Below are 7,142 nucleotides of genomic sequence, written 5' to 3' on the forward strand. Positions count from 1 at the left end.
ATCCGCCCGCCTCCGCCTCCCAAAGAATTGGGATTACAGGAGTGAGCCTCTGCACTGGCCGAGTTTTTACAGACTTTTTTTTTTTTTTTTTTTTGAGACGGAGTTTCACTCTTGTTACCCAGGCTGGAGTGCAATGGCGCGATCTCGGCTCACCGTAACCTCCGCCTCCTGGGTTCAGGCAACTCTCCTGCCTCAGCCTCCTGAGTAGCTGAGATTACAGGCACGTGCCACCATGCCCAGCTAATTTTTTTTTGTATTTTAGTAGAGACGGGGTTTCACCATGTTGACCAGGATGGTCTCGATCTCTTGACCTCGTGATCCACCCGCCTCGGCCTCCCAAAGTGCTGGGATTACAGGCTTAAGCCACCGCACCCGGCCTTTTACAGACTTTTAAAGGACCGGTGAAGCCCTTTGTTAAACCTCTCTATTGTGTGTTAGCTTTCTTTCTCGTTTATTTCTTTCTTTAATGATTCTTTGTGTTTATTTTGTTGTTATTTTTTTAATTTCTGTAGATGGATGTGTAAGTCATTTTCAGCTATTCTTCCTTTTCAATTATATGCCTTTAAGAATATGTTTCCACCTAGGTTAGCTGTATTCCCTGGCTCTATCTGTGATATCTGCATTGCCATCCAGTTTAATGTATTTTATAATTTGCACCCAGGTGATGCAAAATCAAGCTACAAATGATAGCTGACTTACTTATGGCTTGTTCCTCCTGACTCAGAAAGTGACGGCCATTGGGGTCTCAGCTAAAAGTGAGGAGGTGGTTTACCAACATCACCACCTTTGTTCAGCTCTGAGATATGGCTTTCATCTCTAGCGGCGTCACCAAAACACAACTTAGTTTTACAGCTGTTTCTTTTCGGCTAGGCATTCTGAATAAAAGCGGTTTGAAGTCCTAAGCTTCATCTGCAGGTCCTGCCTTTCCTTAAGAGATCCTCACTGTCATCTGAGTACTGTATTTGTTTTTGAATTTTTAAACATGATTTCACTCAGGCTGTTTTCAGTTTCTTTCAGCAGGAACATTGGCCCTTATGACCTACCTCGCATTTACGAGAGTTAAAGCCTGAGATCTTGGTGCAGGTGCAGAGTACAATATGGAGGACTCAGACCTATCTTATTTGTTATTTACGTAGTTCTATGTTCTTATTAATTGTATCCCTTTGATCTGAGAGAGCCTATTTCGTTTCCTTCAATCTTCTGTATCTTTTTCTTTAGGAATGTTGGTGACATGTTGCTGGTTCACGGTAATCCTAAGTGGTATATCTTCCTTGGAAATTGTACTCTTTTGCAATAAAATGTGCCTGACTTTGTCTGTCTTATTGCATTCTAATCTTAATTCATTCTGATTAGATTTTAAGATTGTGAATCACTTTTTAAAAAAGTTATCTGCACTCGTCTGGAATACCAGCCAGGCTAGGTTAGGCTTTCTATGGTAAAAAATGAGTCCAGTAAAATTTTCCTTCAGGATTGGCTGTGGCTATGGTCCACCCCATTTTCATTCCAGGATAAAGCTTTCAAGATCTTGTAAGCCTAGCTCTTAAAGCCTTTGCTTGGACATAGAAGAAAGAATAACATAAAGTTATTTCAAAGACCTAGGAGGGAATGTATCAGATGTATCAGTAAATGTAAATGGCATGATGCAACCTACTTTTAAAAACTTTTATTTTGGGTTACACGTGCTATAGACCAAGGTATGTCACAGGGGCATGCCTGAGTTCAATAGATAAATGCAATACTCCCACTGCTGATAGTCACCCCAGAGATTGGCACTTAATATTTTGAAAAGATTGCAATGTATAATATTTAGTATACTTTGTCTTTTTAAATTAACATTTAAGCCTCATTTGCTATAGGTAGGCTTTGGGAATACAGTCTAGAGTTGTTGTGCTTTATAATCCAATCAGAATATAGTACAATACATTTCTGAAAGTGAAGTGTTGAAATCTCCACTCCTTTCAGCTCTAGCATTTTCTGTTTCATGTAGTCTGAGGCTTTGCTTTTTGCTGCAAGCACGTTTAGGGTTGCTATGACTTCCTAGTTGATTCATCCTTATACCATTATGTAAAATCTTACCTGTGTCAATTAATTTTATTGCTCTGAAGAATACATTCTCTAATACTGATATAACCACTCCTGCTTTTAAAAAATTAATTTTAGCATGATACAATTTTCCCATCAACCTACTTATAATCTACCTATGTAGTTGTGTTTGATGTGCATTTTCTTGTAGATGGCACATATTTGGGTTACTTTTTAAAATTAATTCTGCCAAACTTATAGAAGCAAAGAGTAGAATGGTGGTTACCCGAGGCTGGGCATTGGGAGGATTGGCATATGTTGGTCAAAGAGTAGAAAGTTTCCGTTACACCGGAGAAATAAATGTTTTGATATCTATTGCAGAGCATGGTGACTACAGTTAACAATAGTGTTTTGTATATTTCAAATTTGCTTAGACAGTAAACTTCAAATGTTTTCACCACAAAAAGACTGATATTTGAAGTGATAGAGATGCTAATTTGCTTGATGTAATCATTCCACTTGGTATTCGTAGCCTAGAATGTCACCGTATACCCCGTAAATAGATATAATTGTAATTTTTCAATTTACAATTTTAAAAATTAAAAAGTTACAAAAACTAACTAAAACCTCTGTTAATCTCTATCTTTAATTGGTGTATTTAGACAATTTACATTTATTTTATTCGTTTATTATTTTAGACTGTGATTAATGTTTTATTAATGATAACCTACATTCACACTGTGCACTTCTAAGCTTTACATCCAAAGCGTATGTTGCATTTACATGCAATGAACAGTCCAAGATAACAAATTCAAGCCATGGCTGCATTAATAGTGTGGTTCGTTTTAAATTAAAATGAATATATAATACCATTACCACCCCCTTTCATCATGTACAGTACAAATCTACTCTTCCTCCTTTTAAAAAATATAAAATTGCATTAATAACTGCACTGAGGCCGGGCGCGGTGGCTCAAGCCTGTAATCCCAGCACTTTGGGAGGCCGAGGCGGGTGGATCACGAGGTCAAGAGATCGAGACCATCCTGGTCAACATGGTGAAACCCCGTCTCTACTAAAAATACAAAAAATCAGCTGGGCATGGTGGCGTGTGCCTGTAATCCCAGCTACTCAGGAGGCTGAGGCAGGGGAATTGCCTGAACCCAGGAGACGGAGGTTGCGGTGAGCCGAGATCGCGCCATTGCACTCCAGCCTGGGTAACATGAGTGAAACTCCGCCTCAAAAAAAAAAAAAAAATGACTGCACTGATTAGCAACACTTACATTTGAAATATATAAAATCTGAGCGATAAACCCAAATATGTTTAGGCACTAGCATGTCTATATTTGAATTCACATGTGATCCCTATAGTAATACAGTTACTCTGTGGTTAATAGTGCAAAGATCTTGCTGACTGATCAAGACTGACACAGGCTACTGGCTTTTGATGGGAAGCCACACTTGCCCTGGGCAGAGGGAATTACCTTTCCCTAGTCTTCTTGATTTGTACGCCGCAGAAGATTAAGGGATTTTGTTGTTGTTTGCTTTTTTTTTTTTTTCATGTATTCTTATTTTTAGGAGAAAAAAAATCTTTGATCCATTTAGGTGAGATTTTTACATTCAAAATACACATAAATAAAACATTCATGTACTCTTCAGCAACCACGTCCTTCTACTCCAACAGTTCAGCCCTTCCTTTTGTACTATGGGTGTGCAGAACGCTGAAGGAAGAAAGCCTAACTAGAACAAAGTAGCCACAAAAATAAATACACGATTTTGTTTTTTTTTTTTGAGCACAGGGGACTTTATTGATGGTACATGACAAGGTGGGGCTCCCTAGGCCCCTCCCTCTTCAAGGGGTCTGCATGGAAACTGTGAGGAGGGGCAATTCAGTGTGGTGGGGGACTCAGTGTGGCAGGGAGTCCCCAGCAGTGAGGGCCTCTCTTCCTCTCATGCTCTTGCTGGGGCTGGTGGTCCAGGGGTCTTACTCCTTGGAGGCCATGTGGGACATGAGGTCCACCACCCTGTTGCTATAGCCAAATTCATTGTCATACCAGGAAATGAGCTTGACAAAGTGGTCGTTGAGGGCAATGCCAGCCCCAGCATTGAAGGTGGAAGAATGGGTGTCGCTGTTGAAGTCAGAGGACACCACGTGGTGCTCAGTGTATCCCAGGATGCTCTTGAGGGGGCCCTCCGATGCCTGCTTCACCACCTTCTTGATGTCATCATATTTGGCAGGTTTTTCCAGACGGCAGGTCAGGTCCACCACTGACACGCTGGCAGTGGGGACACGGAAGGCCATGCCAGTGAGCTCACTGGAGAGCCCCATGGCCATCACACCACAGTTTCCCGGAGGGACCATCCACGGTCTTCTGGGTGGCAGTGATGGCGTGGACGGTGGTCATGAGTCCTTCCACGATACCAAAGTTGTCATGGATGACCTTGGCCAGGGACGCTAAGAAGTTGGTGGTGCAGGAGGCATTGCTGACGATCTTGAGGCTGTTGTCATACTTCTCATGGTTCACGCCCATCACGAACATGGGGACATCAGCAGAGGGGGCAGAGATGATGACCCTTTTGGCTCCCCCCTGCAAGTGAGCCCCAGCCTTCTCCATGGTGGTGAAGACACCAGTGGACTCCACCACGTACTCAGCGCCAGCATCGCCCCACTTGATTTTGGAGGGATCTCGCTCCTGGAAGATGGTGATGGGATTTCCATTGATGACAAGCTTCCTGTTCTCAGCCTTGACAGTGCCATGGAATTTGCCATGGATGGAATCATACTGGAACATGTAGACCACGTAGTTGAGGTCAGCGAAGGGATCATTGATGGTGACAATATCCACTTTACCAGAGTTAAAAGCAGCCTTGGTGACCAGGCGCCCAATATGACCAAATCCGTTGACTCTGACCTTCACCTTCCACATGGTGTCTCAGGGATGTGTCTGGTGATGGGAGACAAGGTGTGGCTGTCTGTTGAACAGGAGGAGCCGAGAGCCTAAATACACGATTTTAAAAAATGGACAGCTAAGCTTGTCATGACAGCCCAGAGGCAGTGGGAATTTCATTCCAGGATACTTCATTTTTACATTAAATACTGAAGATGACTGAGTTTATGAATGCTTTGTGGTCAATCAAACACTTTCAATAAGGGCACTCCTATCTGAAGGATAGGCTATGTTAACATAGCACCAAACTCGTGACATTTTAGCCAGTTACCAAGATGTCCCAGCATACTGTTTCCATCATCCTCCAGCTCCTCCAGACAGCACAGTGAATCTTCTCCCTCACCAGGTAGGAAAAGAAGACAATCACACCGGCATTATGGAGCTGCACTCTCCTTACCATGGTGGGATTACCCTTCCCTTTCTCAAGCGCTCTTTCTTGTTCAGTGGCTAATGTTCTATTCCCCTTGTTCTCAGTTTGGGCAAGGAGTAATCCTGAGGCACATATTATATGCCATTCCACATTGTATACATGTACTATAATATCACTTTGCATTCCCCAAATATATACAATTATAGTTTGTGAATTTACCATTTTAAAACTAAAAAAAGGCCAGGCACCATGGCTCACGCCTATAATCTCAGCACTTTGGGAGGTCAAGGCTTGCGTATCACTTGAGCTCAGGAGTTCAAGGCCAGCCTGGGCAACATGGCGAAACCCTGTCTCCACCAAAAAATACAAAAAATTAGTAAGTCATGGTGGCGCACGCCTGTGGTCCCAGCTACTTAGGACACTGAGGTGGGAGAATCACTTAAGCCCAGGAAACAGAGGTTGCAGTGAGCCGAGATCATGCCACTGCACTCCAGTCTGAGAGACAGAGGGAGACCCTGTCTCAAAAAATTAATTAATTAACTCTGCCAATATCTGCCTTTAATTGGTGTATTTAGTCAATTTACATGTGAAGTAAATATTGAAATGGTCTGCTATTTTATTATTTGTTTTCTGTTCCCTGTGTTTCTCATTCCTGTGTTTGTTTGTATTCGTTTGGTCTACTTGAATATGTTTTAAAATTGAATTTTCACTCTTCTACAATACTTTTGAGCATATCACTTTGTATCTTTTTTTGAACACATTTTTCCTCAAATTTTTGTGAGTACATAGTAGTGTTTTTGTTTGTGGGTTACATGAGATATTTTGATATAGGCATGTAATACATAATAATCACATCAGGGTTAACAGGATATTCATCACATCAAGCATTAATCCTTTATGTTACAAACAATCCAGTTATACTGTTTTACTGATTTTTAAATGTATAATTAAATTATTTTTGACTATGTCACCCTGTTGTGCTCACCTTGTACTTTTTTTTAATGGTTGCTCTAGGTATTACAATATACATATGTAACCACCATCTTTGTTATTTAATGATTTGGCATGAAGCGTTTGCATTACCTTACTTATGAAGTTTGGATAACCTTACTTATGTTAATATGGCTAGGAATTAGGCTTTGTTTAAAGTTTGTTGTAGCACTAGGATTCAAAGGCTACAGTTTCCTCCAGTGTAGTTGTTTTTGTATCCTGTTTTCACTATGGGCTTTTCTAAGTATTCCTTCTCAGAGAAAGTTTTCTATGTTGCAGCTCTTCCAGCTGTAGTTTAATATTATTTTACTGGTGCCTTGTTGTGTTGGAAAGGTGTGAGGGAAAGAGGGCATTCTGTAATATCCCATTTAAATCTCAATGGTTTCTCTGGCTTCTGATCTTCACAAGGGTGTGTTTTTCTTTTTTGAGATAGAATCTCACTCTGTCATCCAGACTGGAGTGCAGTGGTGCAATCACAGCTCACTGCAGCCTCAACCTCCCAGACCCAAAGGATCCTTTCACCTCAGCCCGTCAAGGAGAGTAGCTGGGACTACAGGCGTGTGCCACCATGCCCAGCTAATTTTTTTGTATTTTTTGTAGAGATAGGCTTTTGCTATGTTGCCCAGGCTGGTCTCAAACTCCTGGGCTTAAGTGATCCTCTCGCCTCAACCTCCCAAAGTGCTAGGATTACAGGCATGAGCCACCACACCCAGCCCATAAGTGTCTTCTTGTGTATCTTCATTCACTCCTTAGGTGAGAATGTAAAACCAGAGGCCGCTTGAGTAAGAATATCCTCCCCCATGGCTTTGGACAAG

At 41.6% G+C, this 7,142-nt stretch overlaps 1 pseudogene across 1 annotated transcript; it reads right to left on the reverse strand.

The window, feature by feature from the left end:
* Nucleotides 1-3,802: 3,802 nt before the first annotated feature.
* Nucleotides 3,803-5,014, reverse strand: LOC116545359 (annotated as a pseudogene). Its single transcript, XR_004266287.1, has one exon. The product of XR_004266287.1 is annotated as a glyceraldehyde-3-phosphate dehydrogenase pseudogene (transcript).
* Between the last annotated feature and the right edge of the window lie 2,128 nt (nt 5,015-7,142).

Source organism: Sapajus apella, unplaced genomic scaffold (assembly GCF_009761245.1).
Source record: "Sapajus apella isolate SASKATOON/1434 unplaced genomic scaffold, GSC_monkey_1.0 scaffold261, whole genome shotgun sequence".
Taxonomy (NCBI): domain Eukaryota; kingdom Metazoa; phylum Chordata; class Mammalia; order Primates; family Cebidae; genus Sapajus; species Sapajus apella.